Raw genomic sequence first — 15,696 nt, 5'->3', positions numbered from 1 at the left:
TTTTTAAAAGACACACTTAAAAAAAGGAACAGTAACTCCATGACAACTATGTAGCCAAGATAACGGGTGGCACTTTTGAGAAATATAAAAAACAGCTATGACTGTCTAGTCCATCTGTCCATCAGCCGCACAGAGACCGGAGTCCATTAACTCTTGAAGAGCAAAGGTCTCCACCAATGTTCATTATCACCTTTTGTATTACCTTGAACATGTACTTGAGCCCTTTTGGGTAATGGATGTTGAAGACGTAGAGCAGACCCATCAGCAGGGCGAATGCGTTGGGCACATCCTTCAGGTCCCGAAGAACGATATGCTTCTCCAGAATCAGTGCAATATCAATCATCTCCTTGGGGACAGGGCGTTGAGGATCCTCCTCTGTAACCACCAAGATTCCCGCCTTCATTCCTTTCACTGCCTCACTCTCTTCGTTTGGCTAATGACACAACAAAGTAATAAGAATAGATTGCAAATCAGCATTATTTCTTCAACAGATGAAAATTCAAGATGCATAGCAAACTTGGGTATGAAAATGTCTGATGCAAACTAATGTAAACCTATGTAAATGGAAGAAATTCAAATACATTACAATGTCAAATTAATTGAGCAAGGAATCCTGTCACTGCAACTTTGAACAATTCACTTGTTCTCCATTTAAGCAGATGTCTTTCCAGGTCTAGATTTTTATAACAAGACATATTTTCTAGATATCCTATAACTACAGGATCATGACTTCATTTGGATCAAAAAGATTGAGATTAGCAAGTGATATGGATTCCAGAGTGGCATTGATTCCTCACATACCTTACAAATCTTGAAGAATTGGGAGGGATCCTCTTTCTGAAATGGGCCAGGCCAAGGAGAACAACTGCTCTCTCTCTCTCTTTTTTTAGTTCTGGACAATAGAAGAGGGATACAGACCAGAAAGGACATCAGTGCTTCATAAATAATTAAAAAAAATGTACACAACTTTGTATATGCAGGGAAAGGGGAAAGTAGTTCCATTGAATCCATGCTGAACTTTGTAATGCCTTATTACTTTGCGTTGATTTGTTGAGGAAAAACTACAAAACTTACAGTTCCACTGCATCAGTCATGACACTGAATTAATCTTCGGTCAGTTGATTCTGAAGAAAGAAATAGAAACAAAAATACTGCATTAGTGTGGCTTAAAATACAAACAAATAGCATAGGTGTGTTGTCAGACAAGCTTGTTATTTCATGAAATGTAATGCAATTTAAGGACTATGCCCTATGTTGGAAGGCTATTTTATACCAATCAAAAATAATGCATTGGTCAGCCCTTTCCCTAGTGTACTAAAGCCTACATCTATCCAAAGAAAACAAAGCAAGTCAGTCTGATAACCCTCACTAACCCTCAACACACACACACACACACACACACACACACACACACACACACACACACACACACACACGGTAGCGTGAGTAATGAATATTTCAGTTCAGATTGAGAACTATAAATAGTTCACTTCTTCAATATTATTATTATTGATAATATTCACGTTAACGTTTCACTTCATTTAGTTATTAAAATGACGGTTGGGGAAGAGGATATGAGAGACTATAAATCTTTAGCCAAAATTCTAAGTATTACTTAGGTAGCTCCCTCCGCCGTCCCCCGCTGTCTCTCCCTACCTACCCGGCCCCCGCACCCCTTCCCCTTCTAGCTACCTGCCTGATCAGTGCTGCTGCAGATGAGGAGAAAGCAGGGGGGCTGCTCCTCAGTCACAGACTGTTTTGGCGGACACAACAGAGAAATACCTTGCCTGCTCGCCGGACAATACTGGCGTCTTTTCAACAGAAAGTCGCCAGATTTGTGGCTAGTCGCTTTCGTGAAAAACGGGGGTTTGAAAAGTCGCTAAATCTAGAGCAAAAGTGGGCGCACAATTCATGATAAAAAAAATAGTATCTTGCTTGTTTAAACTAGTTAACGTGTTTCAACGTCATAGCTCATTTGCCACATCTGACCATATGCAAAAGATACGTTATCAGAACATGTTCGGACAAGCGTGCCTAAATTAAACCACCTCAGCCTGCATATTTAGCCATGACAGAAATTCAAAAGAAAACAACATTTCCCCATGCATGCCTTCATCCATAGATATACAGCCTTCATCAAACAAACCAGCTAGCTAGTCAACATAAGGGCTAACTAACTTAACTAACATTCAGAGGATTAGTTCGTTACTTGCATAACTTAGTTGAAGGCAAGTTCAGAATTTCTCCACATAATCATTACATAGCTAGCTAGCTACTACTAGCTAATTAATGAGCAATGTTTGTTCTTTTCCCGTAATTCTCTCTCTCTCTCACTCACACACACACACACACACACACACACACACACACACACACACACACACACACACACACACACACAACATAACATCACTTAGCTAGCTAAGTTTTTTTTAAACTAAGGGCTTGCACGTTATACTGTAGGTTTGAATGGTCAGTTCACAGTATTTCGTTAAAAACTTTAGCTTAGTAAAAACAAAACTCAAACTATACTGAAATATTAGACCATAGAAAAAGTTAAAAGTTTACTTACGCCAACGGTCAGCTCGTTTCTCGCGCTCGGTCCTTCAATGGAGGAGACGTTGACTAACGTGGTCTGCCGCTCTGCGCATGTGCAAAAGGACGTAGCGTGGTGAACCCTGGGTGAACTTCAACTTACATTTGAGAAGACAAGCATGACTCAGTTGTGTCAACTGTGCATTAGAATTTCTGAGCAAAACACAGATATGTGTGTTATCTTAACAAAAGTATTGAAAAGTTTTGAGTTGAAAGTTGACTTGACCCCAAAACAGAAGTTGAGACAACAAAAAGGGGAAATAATTTTTTACAGTGCAGGGGAGATCTGAATGATCACATGAGAATCCACCCAGGAGCAAAAAAATACAATTGCAGTGTTTGTAACAAGAGATTTATCCGGCGTCAACAGGTCAGAAGACATAAATGTGTCAACCTTCAGTCGTCACAGCTTCATCAGAGTAAAACGGAGGAGACCAGAGAACCTCAGTCAGCTTTAAACTCTCTGAAATATGATTTAAGACGTAGGAAAACATTCAGCTGCTCTGAGTGTGGGAGAAGTTTTGGCTTCAAGTTAGATCTGAAGAAACATATGAGAACTCACACATGTGAAAAACCTTTCAGCTGCTCAGTCTGTAAGACATCTTTTAAACAAGCTGGACATTTAAAAAAACACATGACAATCCACTCAGAAGAAAAATCTTTTAGCTGCTCAGTTTGTAATAAATCTTTTACACAGAGAGAAAGTTTACAGAAACACATTACAATCCACACAGGAGAAAAATGTTTCAGCTCTCAGTTTGTAAGATATCTTTTACACAGAGAGGAAGATTACATCACACATAGCTGTAGTCTACACAGGAGAGAAAAGATTCAGCTGCAGTGTTTGTAACTAAAGATTTGCCTGGCGTTCTGATGTCGAAACACATAAATGTGGGACTGCGGAGGACCAGAACCAGCCAGGAACTCACATCCACTTTTACAACCAGAGACTGAAGACCAGACTGGAGACTCTTCTGAACCTGCGACTGGTGACCTGGAATAATGTTTGTGCCTTTAAGTCCAAGCAAAAACATCTCAAGTATCAAACAAAAATCTTTATGTATCAACATCTAGATAGAAGACATTTTATTGTGTGGCAGGAAAAAGTACACTCTTATTTTAAAAATGTTATTAGATTTTGTTTTGTCTTGTAATGTCTGTCATATAATCAATTATAATCAAGAAATCAGACACATATATTCACTTCTTACCAAGTAACGTATGTTTTTTTTTTTAAAGATAATTTTTTGGGGCTTTTCCTTTTATTTGAAAGTGGATAGAGATGAAAGGGGGAGAGATATGGGGGATAACACGCAGCAAAGGGCAGCAGGTCAGATTTGAACCCTGCACCACTGCAGGATTTAGCCAACATGGGGTAAACGCTCTTACTGGGTGAGCTAGACGCAACCCCAAGTAACATATGTTTAGCAAGATTCATTATTAGTCATTTATCAATATGGGAGTTTATTCAATACACACTGGGTTCATGTTTTAATTTTTGTATCGTGTTTAAGCACAATTTAGGCCCAGCAGTCTCGGAGAGGAGACTTTTCACTCTGTGTCAGGGAGACAGGAAGTGCAGGTTGAAAGCTATCTTTAGTTTAAACAAGGGAGATGTGATGGAGGTAGCATAGGGAAGTTAGCCTAGCATGGTGTTTCCTGTCAGGGAGCGGGGGAGTTTTCTCTTTGAAGCAAATCTGAGATGGACATATTATGGTCTGTATAAAACTATATAAACTCACTTGTGCATTGCTATGTTCCAAGGTAATATGATCAGTGACACCAAAATGATTAAGGTCTTTTGACATTTATAGTGTCTCCTCTGCCACTAATTAGGCCATGATAAAGCTAATAAAGTAAATAAATATAATCCTTTGATGTGACCGGTGTGGTACACCAGGACATGCTGAGTACCCTCCAGGATGAAATAAAGTGAAATCATTTGAAGTAAACCATTTGTTGACTAGCATGTACGTTAGTAGTTATTGTCTGGGTCACAATGACCTAGGTGTAGTTAAGAAAAAGATGTAACAAACATGAGGTAACTGTGGGCGTGAATGTGTCCAACTGACACCACCCAAAACGCTCTATAAGAAGAGAGTCATATGAAACTTAGATTCAGTTGTCTATTCAACTGACTATCGCCAGTGGTCAGTTTATGTGTCTGAGGCAGCTTGGTTTGTTTGTTAAAATGTAACAAATAAATCTGCATGGAGTTAATATCAACAGTCTCTGGAGTCTTCATGGTGTTCTTGCATAGGAATAAAATGGATAGAAAGGCCGTTGGACTGTTTGCCGTCGTCATTTGATGGGTACACAACAAAATGGCGATTGTTGTAGTTATTACGGTGACAGTACGTCAGTGGGGCCGCAAACTGTGTCGAAGCTCGCTGGGAGGAGAGCCGCCCGAAGCACCTCAGGAGTAGGTTTGGGTACCGTTTGGATTTTTACGATTCCGATGCCGAACCGGTACTTTTAAAACGATTCCGATTCCTAAACGATTCTTAAACCGATTCTTGAAAAACTGAAAAATGACAAAAGAAAGGATTTTTATGGAGTTTTTTTTTTAAATTGAAAATTATTTCAATTTAACAATATATTAACGTTTAAATATTATAACTAAACCTAAGTTACCTAACACATAACTACAATAATTTAACAAATAACAGTTACACTATTAACAAGTAACAACAAAATAAATGTTGAGTTGGTATGCCAACCAGCTTCAGACTTTAGCAGTTCTTTAGCAGAAAAATGAGCATATTTGCCTTCTCTGGCAAGATAGGACACCTCTCCTGACTTATGGCATGTCCTGCACAGGAGAAAACTCTCTCAGACGGTGTCCCAGAGGTCTGTACACACCCAGGTATGAGTTTGAAAGGGCAGACAATTTGGGGAGGCTGTCTCGCCTCCCCCACCACCAGGCTACAGGGTCTTGTCCTGAACGATAGACTAGCAGAGTAAGTGTAATGTTTACTAGCGATCACGTGCAGTCAGTGAATAGTTAATATGCTTTCACGTCCGTTTTGGTGAGGCCAGAGGGAAAATATGCCATTTTAAAAGTAGCCTACATTTACGGTAGCTAGCTAACGTTAGACTACAGAGAAAGTGGGATATTTTTACGTCCGTTTCAGAGCGTGTACAAAAAGCCGTCTATCAGCAGAGATTGTAGAGTGCATGTCGGGGGAATAGCGCGGACACGCGCTTCACACCGCGAGCGGGCACATGCGCCACACGCCAGAAAAGGGAGAAAGAAAAAAAGAGTCTGCCGGAGCGACAGAGGGAAAATATTTCAGTCGGAACCGAAATTCGTGTTCTAATCCGGTCCGAATACTACCATTTGCGTAGGAACCGGTACCATAGTGGAACCGGGTTTCGGTACCCAACCCTACTCAGGAGACGTTCTCGGAGAGAATGAGTAGGAACAGTTAGACCTAGCAACAACGGGTCAGCGGACCGCTAACATTAGACCCAGCAGCAGTGGGTCATCGGACGGCTAACGTTAGTCCCAGCGGCAGTGGGTCAGCGGACCGCTAATGTTACCGGGGATTTCCACTAGATGCGGAACGGCTGCGGAATGGCTCCGAAATGGCAGTGGAGTCATTAGGTTTCCTTTAAAGTCTATGTGTGTGTTTCCACTGGCTGCATAACGGCTGCGTTCCGACTCCGTCCCAGTTCCGTCAGTCCGCAGCCCTCCGCAGCAGATACGCAGAGCTTCTATTTTTTCCGGACGCCGTAGAGCTCCGCATCAATTCAGCACATGGCAGATAGTGCGGGACAGGAAGTCGAGCACAGAAACAAAATAAACATCCGGTTAATTTTCAAAATAAAATACACCGTGCTCACAGCGGATCATATTTTCCTGCACTACACCTTGAAAACACAGCACAGAGCTGTTTCCCCTCTACTCCTCTGGATGGAAACTAACTGTTGTTGGTTTTGTGGTTCTATTCTACCTGAATTCGTGAGAACTTGTGGGTCCTCGTGACTACAGCTGTAAGTCATTGCCGCAGCCTTGCCGCAACAAATCCGGACCTGGTGGGTATTGACGGACGGCGGAGCACGCAGCAGACACGCAGCGGAGCCGGTCCGCAGCTGTTACGCATCTAATGGAAATGCGGAGTTAGACCCAGCAGCAGTAGGTCAGTGGACCGTTAATGTTAGACGCTTTTTTCAGCCCTTTTTATCCACTCCCACCAAATTCAACTCATGTTTAGTAGCCTAGGCCTACATGTTAACTCAAAGATTCGTAGAAAAAATATAAACGGAGGCCATTAATCGGCACGCAAAGTCCTTGAAATCCATTCTGCAGTAAGCATCATATAGCCATGGCAAAAAGAAAACAAGGCAGTTTAATTAATTTGGGTTTTAGGCCTACTAAGAAGTTGTGTAGCGATGACGTTAATAGCACGACCGATTCACCTGCTGCAAGCCCAGTTAGCACACCTCCCGCCAGGGTGACAACGCAAGAAGAAGCGAAATAATGTCCTCTCTGGCTGAAGATGATCCTAACCCGTCTTGCTCCTCTCTCTCCCGTTTAAACTGGAACAGCCAGCAGTGGAGAGACTGGAAGGAGGAATTGAACGGAGGAATTATGGTATTCTTCGGTAGCCTGAGTAACTTTAACCATTGTTCATGTGAAATCTCAAAGACAGCCTGATGCTTTGTTTATAGACTATTTGTGGCTGGCGCTTTGGTTTTTTACCTATCTTTTCCTGTTGATAAAGTATAATAGGGTAAATCCTGTAGCCTAGTGCATACACTGCTGTTATGTATCTTTGTAAGTCGCAAGCGCATGTGTTGTCCTCCTGTTTTGTCTGTAAAGTATAAATTATCACCCCATTCTGTGTTATATCTTCTTAGCCAACTTCATTCCAACCTATTACCACTAGTGTTACACTTATTTCTGGAATTCATGGTCAATAAACCTCATTAATATTAACTTATACCTACTTTCTGAGTTAAAAAAGCACAAATTATGAATTATTTTGACCAACAATTAAAATCAGAGGATGTGGAGTGGATCACAGACTGGTATATGTCAACGTTTAGTCAGTAAACCATTTCGATTTCTTTTCAAATGCTATAAAGTTGTAGCCTCGTGAGACCGTCCTGATCTCGCAAGCTCCAGTTTTCTACTAGCAGATCAGTCTGGCATCTTAAGATAGAGCTTCCACGGATGAGATGAGCGTAGCTATCGCGCAAGTTTTATCCAAATTAGAAAGTATTCCTTCATTGAAAGAAGAGCAAAAAACGGCACTGGAGGCTTTTCTCGGAGGAAAAGATGTTTTTGCTCTTCTCGCGACTGGTTTCGGCAAGAGTTTGATCTGATTGGTTGATTTGGCCTGTCTATCACCAACATAGGTGGTGATAGATAGATGGTTTATCCAATCAGCTAACCAGTATTTTCGCCCCTTCCCAAAAGTTCTCCAACGGAAAGTTCCCAGATGGATATGCCGAGCAAATACGAAGCAATCCATCTGGCGGAGTCAGGTTATTAAAGTTGAATAAAATCCCCACAATTCAATGAGAGTAATGATCCAATCCTTCATTTTACTTGCAGAAAGCGTTGTATGCAGAGGTTAAATTGGGCCGGAGCTCAGCTCCGTCTCCTCCGTCTCCTTCAGCATCAAACATTTTGCCGGGGCATCAGCCCCAAATGTTTTGAGTGTAACCCCAGCTTCAGGTTTATGGATGAGCTCAGCTGTCGACATGCTGCGGCGGATGTTTCGCATTTGTGCTCCGTGCATTTCTGCCAGAAGTTTCGGGTTTCCACCTCTGATGTAGAGCAGTGTACAGCCACTTCCCTAAACGTCTCAAACCGGTCTCTGTGTTTCAAACGGGGCTCTGTGTCTGTCAGAGGTCTGAGATCTACCGTATCAGCAGAGCAATCACGTAATGCACAGCAGACTACGGTGCAGGTAGATTATTTTCTTTTTTTTTATAGTGACTTTATTCTTGTAGGCTAATAGCCTATTTATAAGCACAGATGGGATGAGTTATATTTTGAATGTGCAAAAAGTTTTGGACATGAGGAGAAATCTTGCTCAAACATCTGAAATATTAAAGTCCAGGGGTTTATTAATAAATTAAATGAATAATGTATCACTGAGGTGAATAATTGTCATATGCACATTTACGGAGGTTACTTCCCCAACAAAAGATGCAAAAGAGGAGGGAAGATTAAATGATGCTAGGCTACATGTGTGCTGACTCAGATATAATTAGAAAAGTCGATCTAAAGGAGAATAAATAGATGAAAGCAACACAGAATGCCTGACAGCCTTACTGCAATATTATCCATATGTTTTTATATTTGGATTGTAATGTTTCCCTTTACATAAAGATATTCCAGGCATATTTATTCAGAAAAAGATAGAAATAGGTGCATAAAAATTCACCAAAATGCAGGAAATTAAGTGTTTAATGTTAAAAGACCCCCACATCATAAGTCAGCACACAAATCAAGAAGCAAAACCTTGGCCTTTGGGTTGCCAGGCCAGTTATGATTAGACCAAATGTTGGTGCCATCTGACAAACTGGAAGCTAAAATGAACATACGCTAGCTATTAACAAGCTGGGCAAGCCAATCACTGTTAAAAAGGCTATAATAGTGGTTTCTGATTCTCTTAAATCAACATAATTTTCTTTTTTAAAAAGATGTTCAATTTCATAAATTTTCCAAGGGTGAAATAAAAGGTAAATAATAAAGTAAGTGAATTGTAAAGTATTACTCTTTGTTTGAATAACTAATCAACCCTACCTTACACATTTTATGCTGGAAAAGAGATCATTTGGTGTAAAAACACATTAAGTCATTTTACGGGGCGATTTTGAATGACGACCATTGCCCGTAAATTTAAGGGCTACAAAAGCCAATTTAACCACTGGTTGTATGGAACCATCCATGTTATTTTTGAGGCAATTTGGTTTTAAGTAACCTATATTTCTAATACAGAAACTTTGAAAACGAGTCAAATTTGACCCTAGGACAACAGGAGGATTAAGGGGAAGTGACAGTAAGCCATAGAGCTTTTATTCTGAAGGGAAAAGCGGAAGTGAAAAAAGTGTTGTATTGATTGTGTTGTGGTTGAATAAAGTGAGACGTGCTGTGCCGTCTTGCTTCCGGCATTGGACGCCCATGTGTCTTTATTTTATAGTCAAACCTGAGTCTAGGCAACAGAAGAAACCCGCGGTTACGGTTACATTAGTAAACAAACGTCTGCCCGGAAGTTGTTGGTACGACCCGTAATACCGTCCGTCCCCGAAACTAACGTTAACTGTTTGTGTGTCACATCGGTATGAATACGGCGGAGTAAAACGCGCCAGTGTTTAGTTTCTTAAGAAGAAAGAACCGTGCCAAACTGCTGGATGTGGTTTTAAAAGCTGAAATAAAGCTACACAGAGCAGGTTTGTTTTCTTTTTTAATGTCGCAGGGAGTCGGTGCTAAAGCTAAGGTTAGCCGCTAGCAGCTAGCTCCTGCTAACGTGTTGTTGTTGTATTTCCTGAAACAGGTCGCAGAGCCGCGAGGAACTTTAACATGAAGTCTGAGAGGAAGCTGTCAGCGGACCAGGGGACAGGTGGGACACGTTTACATTATAATTTAATATATAGAAGCTATGTGTGTATACATAGTGTGTATATAGAAGCTGTTTCCATGGCTGGTAAAAGGGAATGTTCCACTGATACAATGTTCTCTCTTTCTCTCCGTCTCTCCTCCTCTCTTTCTCTCTTCACTCCTTTCTCTCCTCTCCTATCTTTCTCTCCTCTCTTCCTCTCCGTCTCTCTTTTGCAACAAAACTGAAAATCATTGAGCAACAAAACTAAACGGAAAAAAAGATTTAAAAAACAACACTGTGTCGAAAAACCTTGAAAGAAGTGCTAGAAATAAGAAAAAAAAGTGACAAAAGTTGAAAACAACAACAAATGTTGAAAAAGAGGCAAAAACATCAATATGAGCGACAAAAACTTTGAAAAAAAACGTCAAAAAAAGAAGGCGACAATTGTTGAAAACGACAAAATGTTCGAAATATCTAAAAATTATCCATGCGGAAAAACAACAGAAACAGCTGAAATCTTCCCTAGGGCATTAGTAATCCTGCACACAAAGCTCATTAACTGACATAACAAGCATAAAATCACAACAAAGTGTGTGTGTGTGTGTGTGTGTGTGTGTGTGTGTGTGTGTGTGTGTGTGTGTGTGTCACGTAGCTTCACTGTAAGATTACTATCTGTCCTGTGTAACGTGTGTGCAGGGCTCGACATGAAAATGAAAGATGTCAGTTTGTAGTCTAACTGTTTGTCTTACTTGGCAACCAATCTTGAACTTTGGACAAACTCTTGTAAACGTAGCTGCTGTCTAAACGAGCCATCCTCTACGCTGGAGCGGTAAACCTATGGACGTATTATAAGACCAAAACAAATACATTTGGCTACTTAATATGCACGTGAATGACACCGCATTCTTCATTCTTGATGATGTTGCCGGTTGTATTATTTAGCAACAACATTGTCTTATTTCAAATGAGGCATATAGGACAAATGCTAGCCTGCTTATCAGTCCATTCATCATTACAGCTGCTGTTTTCCACAACTTTTCACTTCAGGCTCTTTGACAGTGAGATGTTTACCTGACAACAGGCCTTTCTTTCTGTAAGCATTTTCCACCAATCAGGACACTGTAATCAAGACTTTAACCATCACTCATCAGTAGTCTATCTAGTTATCATTATGGATTTTCCATGTTTTTAGAAGTTTGCTTACACTAATACATGTAAAAAAATATAGCATTAATTTAGTAAGAAAGTGAAAATATCAAACAAGAAGATGCGTATTAGGTATAATTTTATTTTCTTTATTAGAAAGTTCGGCCCCTGGAGTGTGTGCTTAAAAATATTCTGGCCCTTGGAAAAATGTAGTTACTGCTAATGGCACAACATCCAGTGGTAGTGGCTATCTGGGTTATAACCATTTTCTGAAGCTTCATAGTAGGTGTGGTGTATATTTTCCTGCATTTTTTTCCTTTTGCCAACGGGGGCTGAACGATTAATTGCATTTGCGATAATATCGCGATATGTTAAAACGCGATTTCCTAATCGCAAAGGCTGCGATTTGGTCTTGATTTGATGACTCGCGAGAGCAAATCAGTCTGCACTACGCAGAGAATGCATCAACTTAGCACGCTAACGCTACACTGTACCTTGAGCTGATCTCTGTCATTCAAACAATTCTGAGTTGAAGTTTACATCTTTTACAGCCATTTTAATAAAATGAAGGGTTTTGCTCGGGTTCGAGTCCATACATGCAGTTAATGGATACAGGCACGCAGAACTGAAGGCTCGGTTGGCAACGAGCTAGCTCTGATTAGAGGTTAGCTCCGGTTAGCGGTTAGCTCCGTTATAAAGATATGGGTGGAGGAGCTGCCACTGAGAAGGGTAACAACCAGACTGATAAATGACGGTTCGGGGAGCTTTCACAGCAGCGTGGCCGCGGTGTTTCAACGGTTTTATTAGTACAGTTAATCCCACGGCAAGTCCACCAGCAGCTAACGTAACGATAGCCTCTCTGAGCTAGAGCTAACGTAACGATAGCCTCTCTGAGCTAGAGCTAACGTAACGATAGCCTCTCTGAGCTAGTGCAGTGTTGACGGTGTCGGCACGCAACTTCACGAGGGGGAGGGGCTGGAGGCAGCTCCTCTCTGTGCACTGTAAAATACTTTGTGTGTATGTATGTGTGTGTGTGTGTGTGTGTGTGTGTGTGTGTGTGTGTGTGTGTGTGTATATGTATGTATATGTGTGTGTGTGTGTGTGTGTATATATATATATATATATATATATATATATATATATATATATATATATATATATATATATATATATATATATATATATATAATATACATATATATATATATATATAATATACATATATATATATATATATATATATAATATAATATACATATATATAATATGTATGTATGTGTTTTTACTTATTTAACTGTCTAGTGTGTAATTGTGTGTTGTTCATACTATACAATGATTTATTGTTTGTCTTTGTTGAATAATACAGAAGACAAAGAGCTTAAAAAAATAATCGAATATCGAATCGCAATAAATCGTTCAGCCCTATTGCCAATCATACCTATGATATTTCTTTCAGGGCCGGTAAAAATGTAGAAGGGGCCAGCAAAACTCTGATCTACTGGCCCCGGAGGCCAGTGGGGATTTTAGTGTGTGTGTGTGTGTGTGTGTGTGTGTGTGTGTGTGTGTGTGTGTGTGTGTGTGTGTGTGTGTGTGTGTGTGTGTGTGTGTGTGTGTGTGTGTGTGTGTGTGTGTGTGTGTGTGTGTGTGTGTGTGTGTGTGTGTGTGTGTGTGTGTGTGTGTGTGTCCTGAAGCATTAATCCTGTTCAGACTGCTGGCGTCTCCTGACGTTAGAGCTGAACAATAGAAACGTCTCTATCTTTTTGTATCAGCTCATATTTTCATTCCAATCACTCCTCCGTCACGTAGCCTCACTGTAAGATTACTATCTTTCGTGTGTGTGTTTTCAACTTAAGCTGTTGTTTTTTTTTTTTTAAATACAAACTTCTTCCTTAAACTCCTGCCAGGAACACTATCAGTCTTTTGCAGGTGTGGTTTCTACAGCAGTGAACACGCTCTTTCCCACAGTTTCCCACAAGAACAGATTTTCATCAAACAAGTATCCCGTGTTGTACATGCTGTATTTCTTGTGGTTAAAATATGAATCACTGCATTACAACACGGTTATGTTTCAGGTCTCTATAAGTGAAGTTAAAGGTTAGTTTAGTCTTTTTCAACCTGGGCCCTATGACTGATGGGACCAACAATCTTTGAAATTGCTCCAGTATTATAATCAATTTTATTTATAGTGTCAAATCACAACAGAAGTTATTTTGGGACACTTTACAGATAGAGTCCATGCACACAGCAATTAAAAACCAAAACATTAAAGCTGATGCTTGGACTCTGCTGTACAACAACAAACCAAAGATATATCTTATGTATCATTAGGTTTGATACCAGTAAAGTCACATGAAGAAAGTTAATGCAGTCATTATGAAATTCTTCATTGAAATTCTGTGATAAACAAAGCTGGGAATAGACTGAATGTACTGAAAGTGTCTGTGTGTGTGTCTGTGCAGTGTTTCCTCTATGTTGATTTGACCGTGGTGGCCCCCCACGGCAATATTTCTGCCCCCCACGGTATCAGAAATATGGCTGCATTGTTAAGAGTGCATGTTGGAGAACGTTTGTATTTTAGGTGCATTATTTCCATGCTGAAGTAGTTATGCATTAAGATAATGTAATTAATAGTGGGTTTATTGTTATTTGCTACAGAATGCTTAGCCTATACGTCAAGATTAAAGTTGGCCTATATAGTAACTCAAAAAATACAGTTCAATCACAACTGAAATTAAAGCTGCGAGCAGCAATGGACGGGCCCTTGCGCCTCTGCGCGCGTCGGAGTTACCGGCGGACACGGCTCCTTGCGACCGTGCATTCGCGCGGCACTCGGACGCCGCAAATCATCAACAATGAAAAGGGAACTCCCTGCCGAGTTCAACGATAGCTCACACAAGACTCTACGTCATACGGTTAATTAGCTGTGAAAAGGGTATGGGGGCGGGTCAAACCATCACCAATTTAAAAGGAAGTCTGTGCTGAGTTCAATGATACCTCACATAAGACTCTACTTTAAACGGGTCAAAAGTTATGAAAGGGGCGTGGCTTAAGTATAAGGGGGCGGGCCAAACCATCAGCAATGAATAAGGAAGTCTCTGCTGAGTTCAATGATACCTCACACAAGGGTCGACATCAAACAGGTCATTAGTTATTAAAGGGGACATGGGTAAAGCATAGGGGGCGGGTCAAACCATGACCATTGTATAAGGAAGTCTCTGCTGAGTTCAATGATACCTGACACAAGAGTATACCTTAAAGGGTTCAAATGTCATGAAAGGGGGCGTGGCCGGAGTAAGTGGGCGTGGTTAAAGTATAGGGGGCGGCTCAGTATCACATGTAGACCACACATTATACGTTTCATGTAAATCGGTTGATGTTTGTCATATAAGGCGCATTTCCTGTTGCCAGCGGGGGCAGCTATGACCAAAAGTCAATTTTGGCCTGTAGGTGCCCTCAGGCCTGGACCCTTGTTAATCTTGAGAAATTTCGGGCAGATACGACAACGTACACTCAAGTTACAACAACTTCTTTGTTCATCGCTAAACACTCAAAATGGCCGCCACGCCCACACCGTCTGACAAAAAGTTTTTCTTTTAATAACGTTTCAGTCCATTGGATGAAATGTCTAGGAGGAGTTCGTTAAAGTATAGCACCTTGACTTTTAGGCCTACTTCCTATTGCCACTAGGGGGCGCTATGACTTTAAGTAAATATCGGCCTTTATTTGTCCTCAGGGTCGGACTCTTATGAATCCTGATAAGTTTCGAGCCAGTTGGACAAAGTACACTCGAGTTTCACCAACTTCCTGTTTCTAGCGCCCCCTAGAAAGTTAAGAAAATTGAGCCCCTGCAGTGCGTTTAACGTAGACTCACGAAACTTGGTACACATATGTAACATGTCAATATGTATAAAAAACGTCATTAGAGCCATACCCTAAACCCAAAAGGAAGTCCGCCATTTTGAATTAAATGTTCGAAATTAGTGCGGTTTTGGACATTTCCACATGTCGTACTTTAACGAACTCCTCCTAGATATTTCATCCGATCAACTTCAAACTCGGTCTGTGCCATCTTAAGATGTTAAAGGTGAAAAGTTGTTAAAAGAAAAACTTTTCGTCATAGGGCGTGGCCGTGGCAGGGCGGCCATTTTGTGCGTTTCGCCGCCGAAACAGGAAGTGGGTGTAACTTGAGTGTACGTTGTCCGATTACCTCGAAACTTTCCAAGCGAGTCCAACCCTGAGGTCAAATAAAGGCCGATATTTACTTAAAGTCATAGCGCCCCCTAGTGGCAACAGGAAGTAGGCGTAAAAGTCAAGGTGCTATACTTTAACGAACTCCTCCTAGAGATTTTATCCGATGGACTTCAAACTCGGTCTGTACCATCCCAACACCTTAACG

At 40.8% G+C, this 15,696-nt stretch overlaps 2 long non-coding RNA genes across 2 annotated transcripts; both read right to left on the bottom strand.

The window, feature by feature from the left end:
• Window positions 1-223: 223 nt before the first annotated feature.
• On the bottom strand, window positions 224-840 carry LOC114559345 (uncharacterized). Its single transcript, XR_003693080.1, has 2 exons — window positions 802-840; window positions 224-375 (listed from the first exon to the last, which is right to left on the bottom strand). It is a non-coding gene; the product is annotated as an uncharacterized LOC114559345 (long non-coding RNA).
• Window positions 841-1,074: 234 nt separating this feature from the next.
• Window positions 1,075-2,835, bottom strand: LOC114559322 (uncharacterized). The gene is made up of 2 exons (XR_003693072.1): window positions 2,573-2,835; window positions 1,075-1,124 (listed from the first exon to the last, which is right to left on the bottom strand). It is a non-coding gene; the product is annotated as an uncharacterized LOC114559322 (long non-coding RNA).
• Window positions 2,836-15,696: the final 12,861 nt, after the last annotated feature.

The sequence above is a fragment of the Perca flavescens genome, chromosome 7 (genome assembly GCF_004354835.1).
Source record: "Perca flavescens isolate YP-PL-M2 chromosome 7, PFLA_1.0, whole genome shotgun sequence".
Taxonomy (NCBI): domain Eukaryota; kingdom Metazoa; phylum Chordata; class Actinopteri; order Perciformes; family Percidae; genus Perca; species Perca flavescens.
This window is presented reverse-complemented; position numbering and strand designations above follow the sequence as displayed.